This window comes from Danio aesculapii, chromosome 8 (assembly GCF_903798145.1).
Source record: "Danio aesculapii chromosome 8, fDanAes4.1, whole genome shotgun sequence".
Taxonomy (NCBI): domain Eukaryota; kingdom Metazoa; phylum Chordata; class Actinopteri; order Cypriniformes; family Danionidae; genus Danio; species Danio aesculapii.
The window spans coordinates 36526456-36540850 of record NC_079442.1 but is presented as its reverse complement, the minus strand read 5'-3'; the positions used below and the strand labels follow the sequence as shown (position 1 = coordinate 36540850).

The window sequence follows — 14395 nt, the reverse complement described above, 5'->3', positions numbered from 1 at the left end:
ATGTAAATGCAGAGTTCAGTGGCTAATCGGCCAGAATCAGCTGAGGTGAAGTGACGGCGACCATCGAGACCAAGCTGTCACTCAACTGGCCACGCCCTTGGTTATGCAGACTTAATAAAACCTAATATAAATGAAACGGATAAGTTATAAAAAAATATAACTTATAAAAATATTAAAAATATAACCCCCCCCCCCCCCCCCCCTTACAGTTGTCATGAAGGGTAATATTAGGTATATCAACCAAAATCGTTCTTTGTACCAGGCTGTAAACACCTTTTTTCTGCTGTAAAGTTGGCCATTTTAACAATGGGGTCAATAGAAATTTGCTCTATAAGGGAGTCAGGACTAGCGGAATTTTGATGAACTGCAGTTTCAGTTACTTCCGTATTTGCTTCACAAGGGAGAGTGGGAGGTTGCTGCTTTGGCTGAAGCCATCAACCTGATGTCAATAGTGAAGAACCGCCACTAAAAACTAGGAAGCAAATGGAGTTTGATTGAAGATTACCAAAATTTATTAATTTAGTTTGCATAGATTATTTTTTCACCTGAAGAATAACAATGTGCGCTAGCAAAGTAAACATTGTAAATTTAAATTTCACATGAATTTTAATTGCTTTCATTGCTTCTGAGTGATTAATAAACACTTCTGAATCATCTCACAGTATTTATTTTAAACACTCAATGGAAGTTATGAAGTGAGTTTGGAGCGTGGTCATTTTTGGAATGCGGTCATTTCACATGCAGTGTTTACAACACACAGTTCATTGAGAACTACACAAACAAATCACAACAGTCATGATAAATATATTTGAATATTTGAACCTATAATTCACTTATCAAATGCTTTTGCTTAAATAATTAAACCGTTATGATTAACAGTTGATAAATAGTATATATAAGACATAAACAGTTAAAATAAAAAATATATAATTAATACTGTTGATTTTGCATGTTTGTCCATAGGTTATTATTAAAACAAAAAACTCCAAATTTGTGATAATACTGTCAGGTAGGCATGGGACGATAACCAGTTTCAAGGTATATCACGGTTTGGAAAAGTCAAAGTTTAAAACCGCCAACATTTTCTGCTATACCGTTCCTACAGTAAGATTTTTTTTTTTAACGTTTTTTAAATGTTTCTTTTTACGTTTGGACAACAGTATCTCCAGCAGAAAATATCCAAAGGTGCCATTTTAAATTGTAAAGAAATCAGTTTTTTTGAAACTAATGAAGACAGCAGAAGTCAATAATTCATTTAAATTATTTGGCCTGACATGTTTACTGTTCCAAAATAATATAAATGTTTCTCAGCATAAAATATATTGTGTTCAAAGAGGAAAAAAAGCTTTATTTTTTTACACAGACATTTCAAAAGAACATATTTTAGAGCTGTAATCACAATACTATGAAACCGTAATACTTTTATCCAAGGTTATAATACCATCAGAATCTTATACCGGCCCATGCCAGTGCAAGATAAAGGGTTAAAATGCAAAGGTGAAAAATGAAATTCAGCATATATACATCTAGTAAATCAAAATGAGAGGATTCCCTGATCAGGACAATAGTTTTGCACATCATATAATAAAAAAAGTCTACATCATAGGTGTCAAACACAGTTTCTCGAGGGCCGCAGCTCTGCACAGAAAATGCACAGGTTGCATTTTTCGACTGTGGCCACATGCATTGAAGTAGCCTTCACTAATGGAGTATGAATATATGAAATACAGTGTGTTTTCCACCAAGGCACCCCAGGGCGCTAAAATATAACTTGATAAACTGGCTGTGGGCTGGTTATAGAGAGCAAAAAAAAGGAGACTATTTCTTAAATATCTGCAAATATATTATGGTATTTTATGCTTTAGAAAAGTGAAAAATGTACATACAGCACCTTTAAAGCAGGGTTGGAACTAAACTTTGCGTGGCTGCGACACTACACACTGTAAAAAATTATATGATCAATTAGTCATGACAGCATATTTTTTAGTTCATTGTAACTTATTAAACTAAGTTGATCATCTTACTTTATTTTATTAGTTACACAAGCTAAGTCAGTTTAACATAATATAAGTTCAATCGACTCATAAGGTTAATTTGATTCAGCTTAAAAACTTTGACTGTTTGACATCCCTGGTCTACATCATAATGTATTTTTCTAACAAATATTATAAAATAAAAATTACAAGAAATTACTATTACCAGTCTGTCACAGTCTATGCAGATTGTTCTGTATTAGAATATGTCGAAGGCATCTTCTGTTGTGAGCTTCAGCTTCTTGACGTTACAAATCTTAAAATAAGTTTCTCCCTGACAGCATATATAAATTTTCCATATTAAGATTGTACTTTAATATTTAACATCCTGTGCACAGAGGCTGAAAAGACGTTCCTGGAATGACATCAAAAAGTCAAACAGTGCAGCCGTTTTTCCCAAACTCTCTCATGACACACTAATATGTCAATAAACTCAGCAGAAACGCAGATGGCAAGGCATCATGGGAATAACTGACATTTAAATATGTGGTAATGGTGATGTTGATATACAGAAGTTAATATATAGACCATAAACCGGCTTTATGTGCTAAATGATGCATATGAAGCCCCATGTTTTTTGTTGATGGATATCTTTGTAATGTGCATGATGTGAAACGGCTTTTTGCCTTTGCAATGTAAACATTTCCCAAGCTTCATTCCTCCTCACGGAAAAGCTTTTAATTGAAAACATCAACATGTCATATGCATGAATTAAAGATGAATTATTAGTTTAGTGAGGATACCGTGGGTTGTAAGTGATCATATCAACTGTCAGCGCTTGATGGATTTCTGTGATGAACTTTAGCAAAAAAAAAAAATCTGAAACGATTATGTTGCGCTTCCCATGGAAAATATTCCGTAAACAATTGACATATGCCTATTTTAGCCTGTGCTATTCACAAATATTTGCCTGGGGAAATAATTGTCTGAGAGAGAGTTTACATTTTCAGCAATTACCGAGACATGGAGACGTCTTTCTAAAAAAAACCTGTATTTTTCCACAGTATAAATACTACAATACCAAGGGAGCTCTGTGTTTTATGAATAAAAATGTTAAACGAAAAATCAAAAGGTAATTTAGGAATCTTTCACATGTAAGATCAATTTTATGCATATACTTTTTATATTTTACAATATAATAATTATTTAAAGGTTTATTTATAGTACTTTTAACTATAGTTTCCTACTAAACATAAGGGAAAATAAAATTATTCTTCTACAATATAACCACTAGATGGTGATAAAGACTTCAAATATGAAGCTTTCTTTCTTTTTTTTATCCAGATAGTGTTTTCTGGGACCTTTTCATGTTCCACTTGTGTTTTGACTAGGGAAAGGGACTAGGGAGGTTTTGAGGAGATACATTTCTTTCATGAAGCGACGAGGAAGCCATTAGTATTTTAGGACTAGAGTCTTAAGGCTGTTTTGTGAAGGTCTCAGTCTTGTTTTCATACTTAAAGGATGATTTTATATGTACATTTATTCATTTAGCTGACACTTTCATCCAAAGTGACTTACAAATTAGGATAAAAGAAGCTCTTCAAATTAGCAGAGAGCAGCAAAAGTTAATGTAGCAGTTTATATATTGCTTGTAATGGAGTGTTTGTAGAAAAGTGTCTTGTGAAGAAAAAGAGTGGTTTACAGTGGAGTAAAGTGGTTTACAGATGGTTTATAAAGCACACACACTTGCATAAGCAGCACAATACCAAACTAAAACAAAACCTAAATTTGCACAATATTAATTTTCAGGTCAAGGTACACTGTTTGGAACTGTCTGCCGATTTAAATAAAAAGGCAAACAGATTTAAACTTATTGCAAATAGAGTTCAAAAGTGGTTCAAACTAAATCATGTTTGTGAACACTGGAAACTTAAAAAAAAAAATTTTCTATTGGTATTTTTATTGGCAATATGTCTTTTTTATATGTATATTATAAATATATTTGTGGTGTTTTAGTGTATAAAAATCCTAACCAGGGACTAAGTCTGCAAATTAGCCATTGGTTATAAGCAGGCCCACACGAAATCTGCGCGCGCAGAAATTCACAGATTTCCGCAGATTTTTAGCCCATCATTGAGTCTACTGTATGTATTTACTTGTGTAAATGTGTGTAAGTTTATATTTACTCAGTTTTCAAGTTAATTTCACCAATATTTTTGTGATATAATAATAGTAATATTAAAATGTTTATATGATTTATTTACAATACAGTTTGTAAAGTAATATTTTCTGTCTTTTAGTAGATATTTACTGTAAGTGATTTGTTTTGTTTACCAAATAAGTGGATCTCATTGAATTTGCACTGTAAACATTAAATAAAAGTTATTATTATTTTTATTTCACATAAGTGTTTAGTTATGATACTCTTAAAATCATTTAAAAAGCAAAATTCTGCTCAGAAATAGCAAAAAAAAAGATTCTGTCTGGCCCTAGTTATAAGCCAATATGTACAGTATGTGGAGCATCAGCTGCTTTAAACTGTAGCAATGCTGTACTGCATTGTCTCTGTTAAATAAGCCTACTAATAAGTAATAAATAATCACACACAAAAATGCACAATATTTTCCAGTAACATAGTGTTTAAATCAGGGGTGTCAAACTCAGTTCCTGGAGGGCTGCAGTCCTGCACAGTTTAGTTCCAACCCTGCTCCAACACACTTAACTGGAGGTCTTAAACAAGCATGAAGGACTCAATTAGTTTGATCAGGTGTGTTGAATTAGGGTTGGAACTAAACTGTGCAGAGCTGCGGCCCACCAGGAACTGAGTTGGACACCTGCGGTTTAAATGAAAGTAACTGATGCATATGGAGAGGAAAAACGTGTCCTACTGGTGGTTTGTCAAGCCCACTAACCTTCATTGAGCACAGTCAGAAATGTTTTCTCATAGATTTTATTTCAAGACACTAGTGATGTCACTGAATTGCTGCTGCATTGTCTGATTTGCATTCATAAAACTTCATCTAGCTTCAAAATGCAATTATTTACTTAAATTTCAAAAAGCCGAGGCTCAAACCAGTGACCTTGCTGTGAGGCGACAGCACTACCTACTGCGCCACTGCGTCGCCCATAGACCTTTTTCTAAGAACTCAAAATTACCCATTATGCTTTGCGTGTATGCGCAAGGAAAATGCTAAGAACTTCCAGAACTTTGGCTGCTGATGCGTATAAACATAAACATAAATGATAGTTTTAATCTATTTTAACATCTTTGAATTAATACGGCTGTCGATCAGCGGCACCTCCTGGACTGATCATTTGAAAACGCTATCTAATAGGAATGAAAAACAATTGCAGTCAGGCATTTTCCCCTCGTTGTCAGACATCTTGTGCTGTTTAAATAAAGCCTCATCATCGCTAAAGTCAACATTTTCATACAACAATATATAAACAACCCAAACAAATGTAATTCACCAAAATGCTTGACACACACGTAGCCTGAACTGTCCCACTGACACATCGATTGAAGTGTCACAAAGTGAAAATAAAGTGGCGTTTTGAAATGACAGAAAAACACATACCCTGGTAACTACTACACAACCCAAACTAACTAAATGAAACATAAACAGCTCCCGATTAGAATCAACATGCACATCAGCCAGCAGAGGATCAGTAATGACTTTTATTGGTCATTTTTGTAAATTGCAGGATTTACACACCTGTTAAGTTTTATGCCAGTAATCTGGTTTGCTCTATAATGCAGTAAAGTATTGCGCGTGTGTGTGTGTTTGTGTGTGCGCACATTGAAGAGCCGCTGAACTAACAGCTGACAGGTCGGAACACACACACATTATAATGGCTTTAACACACATTTTTCAAAGTTGTGTCACAAACACACTCCGTAATCCACTCAAAACGCTATTGAAACCTAGTTTTAGATCGCAAATAACCAAAATAAATAATTTGTAAACGCTGTAAACGCTGTAAACGGAAGTTCTAAACATTCTACCGGAAGACGCTAGTAGCTATGGCGGCCTCCATGCAGCAGCCAAGAAGAAGGTCTATAAACACATTGTTAATAACTTGGAGTTTTCAATTTGTTGTTATTTTTTCAGTGCTTTATCTAAAGTGTTTTTGTAAAAAGAGTCACTTTGTGAAGTTCAAATAGGACAGAATCTGTTCTGCCTCATGAATAATTCACAAACCACTAATTTAAGCAGCATAAATTTGAAGGTCAAATCAAATCATTGCAATGATTATCATAAACGTAATGAGATATGTCACACACAGCTCAATGTATTCAAATAGCACACTGCAGTCTATGAATATGAAAACTGTTTCTTTTTTAATGCAAAACTGGCACTTGAACTCTCGCTTCCTAGATTATCAGCTTGTCCCCTAAGGACCACAAACTCACTGATGAAAAGAACAGTACATTTATTCAAATGCAATTTATGGTGTGTTTTTGTACGCTTTCGGTATTCCTTCCTATTCTAAATGTGGACATCTACTTATACTGTTTTGTTACCGTCATCATATTTTCTTGTGATTTTTGTGATAGAAAACAGGATCTCATCACCTTTTATTTGGTTTATTCCAGGAACTTCTACATTCTGAGGCCAAAACCTCAACTTTTATCTGGGGGACAAACAATGCAAGAAAATGCCTGCAGTGGAGAAAGTCAACTGGAGAGTGTGAGTTTATTAAAACTGTTCATAAGTATATGCATAATAAGTACAGGAGAGCTTATGGAAATATTACGTATGAAACTTAAAGAAAAATAAGAATAAAAAATAGTAAATGATTGTACTATAATAGGAATAAAACTATAGATACAAAACAATATATATGCAGTGGGATTGGAAAGTGCAAACAGTTATTGTTCAAGAGAAGAAAGTGTTTAGCAAATTATAATAATACATTCCTTTATGTAAAGTTCAGTTAGCAACATAAGCAAGCAGCATTATAAGCAAGCGGCATTAGCAAGCAGCATTAGCAGCATCCCGTAAGCAAGAAGCATGGACAATTAAGCTTATTATTTGTAACTTTTATCGATTTCACTGGTCATTATGTAAGAAAGGAGTAATTATTGCAGTCGGTTCAGAGGATCATTAATCATTGTTGGGCAACAATAGGCAGAAGAGCTCAGTGTGAATAGTTCGGATGGTACAGATTGCATAGAAGAGAATGCTTTCAATTTTATGAGTTAAGCAAACAATAATACAGTGCCCAGCATTAATAAGTGCACCCCACTGAAAATTAATAGTTGTTACTCATTTCTCAAAAATATATGTATCGGTGCATTTGTACAAAATCTCTTAAACAATTGTATTATTTCAAATTAAAGTAACATCTTTAGATGTTCCATGATTACCAGATTCAAAAATTTTGTAGTGCTAATAACCGAGGTTCTGCCTAGCCAAAGACAAGGAAAAAAGGCGGAGCTATACCAGGCCATGGTAATTATTAACAAGCAAAACAACTGCATTTTGACAGCGAACTGTACCTGTACGGCAGGGTATGTGACCTTACACTTTCACATTTAATTCTTAGCATTCAGTGCATTCAGTGTCCGCAATTTAATTGGCCATGTTTAACTGTATTTGCTGAAATCATTGCTGCAATCAAAAACGAGTAATGTGTATGATTCAGCATAGCCTAAACTCACCTTGTATGAAATGAGAACTGCAGAGTCGAGCATTTTCAATTAGATTGTCACTCTATTCAGCTCCCTTTTAGCCAGAGACATCTGCGGTTGGCATTAAAAGCAGTGTGGTGTACAGTAAAAGTTAAATTTTCTACTTTTGGATATTCGAATTTGGCATCCTACCCCACAACACGACATGTTTGCTGTTGCAATCGGTCTCTTTTTGCAACCGGGAACCCGTGTGACGTCATTTGTGACGTAGGTTGGTAATTCCTCTATGCGTACACCTAACCCCGCCCCTAACCCTTCCCATTACAGTGACATCACTAACTCTATTGAGTCCATGTGTCTAAGCAAGGGCGTAGACTTGGCATGGACAGAGGGGATGTGTCCCCACTAGGCATGGGACAATAACCGTCAAGATATACCGCGGTTTGAAAAAGTCAAGGTTTTAAAACCGCCAAAATTTTCTGTAAAACCGTTCCTAAGGTATGTGTAAGATTTTTTTATTTACATTTTTTACATTAGATTTTTTTTTGGTTTTTAGGACAACAGTATCTTCTGAAGAAAAAAATATCCAAAGATGCTGTTTTAAATTGTAAAGAAATCTGTGTTTTTGAAACTAATGAAGACAGCAGAAGTCAATGATTCATTTGAATTATTTAGCCTGAGATGTTTACTGCTCCAAAATATTATAAATAAGAATATATTTTAGAGCAGTAATCACAATACCGTGGTATCATGAAACCGTGATATTTTTATCCAAGGTTATCATACCGTCAGAATCTTATACCGGCCCATGCCTAGTCCCCACCAATATCCAGCAATTACTGAAATGTCCCCACCAATAATTTAATCCCCTTCAAAATAAAATAAGGTTTAAATCACATTCTCTTCCTGGGTCCTGTCTCCCACAAAACAGATAAAGACAGCTGCAATTACATTTGAATGTGGGAAGCGCCAAAACAAGAAATTTTTCCAGCCCTCCTCCACTATACAAGATGTGGACAAGTAGCTACCTTTTAAAGATTCAAGTTTTTAAAGTCAAGTTCGCTTGGAGTTCACCATAATAATATTAACCAAGACTGTGCAATTATTCGAATTTGACTTTCATGATTATGAAAAATAATAATCGGGATAAAATGGTTAAATTGCATCACGTGCCTCTTTAAATTTCTCTACATTTATACCTCCTCAAAACCAGATTGCAGTAAAATCATGTAAATTAACTTTTGCATTATGGTACGTGTTTCAGTAATTGTTATTCGTATTCTTATTAAGTGTTTAAAACCTTTATTTATGTTTGTATAAGCATAAAAGAGAATTTGTGCTGTTCCATGCAAGCACTATAGGGATGTAGGGTTTAGGGATTGTCTTTTCAAACTTTATGTAACCTGTTATTGCTTTGTTTTATTGTTAAGCTACAAAAAGCTAACTGAAATTAAATGTTTCAATTTAAGTGGTTTAAATTAATCATATTTAGTTTAAAATGTACATACTGTCACCCGACGGATAAAGGACAATGCAGAGACATTAGTGAGCGAATCAAGGTGTAGTAGCTGAAGGCAGATTTACCCTGCTTTGACTGAAGTCTTGGAATTTCTAGTTATATGATCCTAAAAATTTGAGAATGTAATTGTTTTTATTGCAATACATTATAGTTGAAGTTATACTGCATTAGTTAATACAATTCAAAGTAATGCTTTCTATCTACAGTTAGAATCAGAATTATTAGTCCCCCTTTGAATTTTTTTCTTTTTTAAATATTTCCCAAATGATGTTGAACAGAGCAAGGAAACTTTCACAGTATATCTGATAATATTTTTTCTTCTGGAGGAAGTCTTATTTGTTTTATTTTGGCTACAATAAAACCAGTTTTTAATCTTTTAAAAAACATTTTAATTTCAAAATTATTAGCCCATTTAAGCAATATGTTTTTTCGATAGTTTACAGAACAAACCATCATTATACAATAACTTGCCTAATTACCCTAACCTGACTAGTTGACCTAATTAACCTAGTTAAGCCTTTAAATGTCACTTTAATCTGTATAGAAGTGTCTTGAAAAATATCTAGTCAAATATTATTTACTGTCATCATGGCAAAGATAAAATAAATCAGTTATTACAGATGAGTTATTAAAGCAATTGTGTTTAGTGTTTAGAAATGTGTTGAAAAAATCTCTGTTAAACAGAAATTGGGGAAAAAATAAAAAGGGGGCCTAATAATTCAGGGGGGCTAATAATTCTAACTCGTAATATTTTTAATATATAAATAGAAAATTACGCATGGCAACTTTAATGTAATCAAGTTTGTTATATTTATTTACTGCCCTTGGCTCTCAATGATATTTGGATTTTGGCTCTTCATACGAAAAAAGTTTGTGCACACTTTGATTATTGGAAGTCTGCAGCCAGATACTATTGGCTTTTTCCAGACGAGTGAATCAGAGCACACATATTCATAGTTTTTAGTCATGTTACTAGTTCTGATGACCTATCAAGTCACTTTTTCGCTTTTATATTCGTTGACACCATTAACACAGATACTCATACTTTTATTATTTTGTTAAACTAGTTCCTGACATTGATATTAATGAATCTAATGTAAAACCAGTAAACCAGATTTGCACAAATATCTAATTTTTCGCACTACGTGGCTGTTTAATGCTTGATTCTGATTGGCTGATGAACATTATAGGGCGTGCAATTATTTTCATATAAAGCACAGCTAAAGTACCAGACAAATCTTGAATACATCACTGCTCTATATCACTACGGCAAATAATTCAGTTATTTCACTGCTACAACAGTCGAAAATCAAATCAAAGTCTTTGGATGAGACGTGTAAGAAACTAGTACTACACACAGGAGCTTTTTGAGGACAAGAACCTGATAATTGTCTGAAAAACAACATCTGAATAGCTGCTTTAGCTGTGGTAACCATAGTATAAGCGGAATAATTCACTCTAGTCGATAAAATTGGTTGAAAATAATTAATTCCCATCTGTGATGCATCAACTCGGGTGTGCTTTATTTTCTGAATAATTCAATGACCCGTCTTTTTTATGTCTTCAGTATTGAATGTATTAATGTAAAAGTGAGATGAATATTTTTCTGAGCAATCTGTTATTGTGTACACATTTATTCTGCGAACTATAAACATTGATGCTCTCATTTCTTTTCTACGCCATATCTATTTAAAGTTTCAAATCTAGTTTTCTAAAAATACAGTATATTTAAGTGTGCAGAAATACTTGAAATCTTGCCTACAGAAGGGTTTGTGACTTTTGTTTTTTAAAAAAGCATTACCTTGTAAAAGGTTACACATGGTGGGGTATTCACTGGTACATACAAACAGGTTGGTGACAGTGATTAATGGTCTGAGCTGTGAACGTGTGGTGGTCCAATACTGAATTCTCAGAGGCAGTGACCCATAGTCTGCAGGGTTGGCTCTGCTACTCTATTGCCTTTGTGTCCTTGTTTGCCACTTGTTCAATGGGTCAAAGGTGAAAAGGTGTTTTCAAGGATCAAAACAGATTTTTTTTGCACATCAGAACGAGTCCTGTTTTTGTACATAAGCTCACATATAAGTTGTTTCATTTTGTGATGATATTTCAGGTATTGGTCAGGTAGTAACACTCAAAAAATATTTAGAACTAACAAACAAGATGAATGTATTCTGATTGCATATAATCTGTCCTTCCATTTGGATTACATACTTTTAACATAATTAAACAATAATATTAAATAATTAAGTGAATAATAAACATTATGTGATTGGTATTTGTTAGTTAAACATAAATGAAATAATCAAAACCAAAATGTATGTAATATTATCAATACAAAATGCTTCGTATAAATTCATCTATTATTGTGGAGTATAGGGCTGCGTCAATTTTGCCCGCTAAAATTAAGTAAACCAATCTCATAGAATTGAATCTGGCTTTTTCTATTGCTATATACAGTGCTCAGCATATATAAGTACACCCCTCACAAATCTCTCTTTTGAATTCATATTTTTAATAGGAAGCTATAGAAAATTATATTTGTGCATATACATTAGATTAGTTATTACCGAAGCCAAATCTGGAGTTAATCTAACAAAATAACTTACAATAGCAGTCCAAAAACTAGTACACCCAAATTTATATGTTATAGAGAAATATTAAACACAAATTTAAAAAAGAGAAAAAATCAAGAGAAGCAAAAAAATTTAAAAATCTAGTTGAGATTTTGTAGATTGTAATTTATTTTGCAATATTTTGTTTGAATTTAATTGTATTAGCTTTTAATTTCTAAATATGTTCAGTGACTAAAATATTATGTTAATAAATATATCTGTTTAATAAATCTGTTTTGTTTAAATGCATCAAAATATATTGTCTATATTCACAGAGAAATTGACAAAAATATTCATTATCAAAATGGGGTGTACTAATTTATGCTGAGCACTGTATATTTTATATATATATATATATATATATATATATATATATATATATATATATATATATATATATATATATATATATATATATATATATATACTTTTTTTTCATATCTTTAATTGATATCATTTAATTAATAATCTAATTAAATCTAAGTATTTGATTTAGATTGATTCTAAGGAATCTGACTACATACATTTAAAAAAACAACAAATTAAATCAATTCAAAAGGTTACAAACATTTAATGAAGAACTTCATTGTGATTAATTTTTTAAGTGTACTAGTAAGCATTTAAAATATCATACTGACCCCAGTCATTTGATTGTTAGTGTATGACAAAATATACAATAAAATACGGAGAGAAAGACAATATTGATAGAACAACATCATTTTCATAAAAAGACTTTGGATAAAAAAAAACACCAGAAAGCAGCTGTAGAGACATTGCATTATATTTCATTTATTAAAATTAAACTTTAACTTTTCTGTTTATTTTGGGAACATCTTAACTTGCTTTAATTTGATGTTTTTTGCTTTTAAAAATAAACTGAGCACATTGTATAACAGTATATGTTAATGGACCCTTTTCACAAGACTGGTATGATGCTTTTAACGGTCTTCATAATCTTAAATACTTGAAATTTTTTAATATTATGATTTTTAAAAAAGATTGTATGAACAATTATATGCATTTATGAATGTATTCTATCATCTTTGCATCAAACAAAAAGCGAATTACCGCTTATGCAAGGTGTTTCAACGCAGCGTATGGGGCTGACGTTGCTGACGTAAATTTGACGTTATTCTCTCCTCTGGCTGTCATTATCAGTCTCACACAATTTTTTTACTTTTTCTGAAAGTCTTGATAACACCATAGTGGAGTTTTTCTTTTATTATTTCAGCAAATAGCATTGTAAAAAAAATTGCTGTACTCTCCCATTCACTGCGCTCTAATTTATCCAACCATGACGACTTCTGCTGCTGAGAAACCCGGAAATGTGAAAAGGGTTTATTAACAGTTTGCCAGTAGCTTGTAATTCTTGTGCATTTTCCAATAATGTTTCAAACAGCATGATCGGACTGTGATGTTGAATGTTTAACAAGGCGATTTTCATTAAAATTTTTAGTAGTTCGTAATCTAAGCTGGTTATGTAAGTTACAGGGCGAAAACTATATAATCAGTTAGCTACCAGTACTTTTTGAGTAATTTCTCTATATATTATTTCCAATATGGTCATTCAAGCTACTAATCATGTGATTGAACATTGGTTTGTTAAACTGTAGAGTAAATATCAATGTCCCATAATGTAATTCAAAAGTGTAAATAAACAGGAAAACACCAGTGAATCTGCTAATTAACAGGTTATTTTTACAGTGCATCTCAGTACATAAACACCTTTTCAATTATTCTGTGCTATGCTTTACCCGTTCCTCACAACAAAACCAAATCAAAAGTTTTTTTTTAAATATCCTGAGGCCCCTTTAACCTTCTTTTGCCCTGTAACTAAATTATTAATCTGAAATATGTCCACTTTTAGAACTAGTCTCAAGGAGGCAGATAAAACGCAGTCTTATAGGAAAGAAAGATTAATGAACTGAGATTCGTCATTGACCTGCTGTCATTTAGCTCTAGGCTACATGATAAGAGACACTCATCAGTTGTCATCACCTGTAACCCGCATTTCTGCTCACATCACTAAAGCCCGGGGCAATGCTGAGCCTCCATCGGCACGACATAAACAACTGGTTCATTCCTGCTGGTTTACAGTAGCTGTGACTTTCAACACTTTATTTTCAAGACATCCTTCATTCTGTCCTTTTTTTGTGATCATATTTGCAATTAGTGTGCATTGAAGTTCTTACTGTAAGTGTTTAAGGCAAGGTGAATAGGGTTAAACAAATTACCTAATATTTTCCCCATACTTCTGAGCTCAGTTGACTAATTACAGAATTGCATTTTTTTGCGTGTATGTGTATGTTTAAATATGTTTTAAATGAGGTATTATGCCATTACATATTCATCTTTATTTCTGTTGCGCTTTTACAATGTAGATTGTTTCAAACCAGCTTAGGGTAGATGAAGAAAATCAAACAAAAAGCCATATTTCATATAGCATTTATATATTGGAAAATCTATATATTTATTTATTTTTTATATAAATTTAATTCATATTTATATTATATATAAATATATTATATATAAATATATTATATATATTATATATTATGAGTTATATTAATTTATATAGAATAATATGGGTGGCACGGTGGCTCAGTGTTACGTGCCTCCCCTATCTAGGGTCAGGGAAACACGCAACAATTTAACT

The 14395-nt window shown here is 32.7% G+C and overlaps 1 long non-coding RNA gene across 1 annotated transcript in view; it reads left to right on the top strand.

The window, feature by feature from the left end:
• Window positions 1-14395, top strand: part of LOC130233704 (uncharacterized) — a 39695-nt gene that overhangs the window by 16494 nt on the left and 8806 nt on the right. The window contains exon 3 of the long non-coding RNA XR_008838234.1: window positions 6571-6664. This is a non-coding gene — a long non-coding RNA (uncharacterized LOC130233704). The remainder of the gene's footprint in view (window positions 1-6570; window positions 6665-14395) is intronic.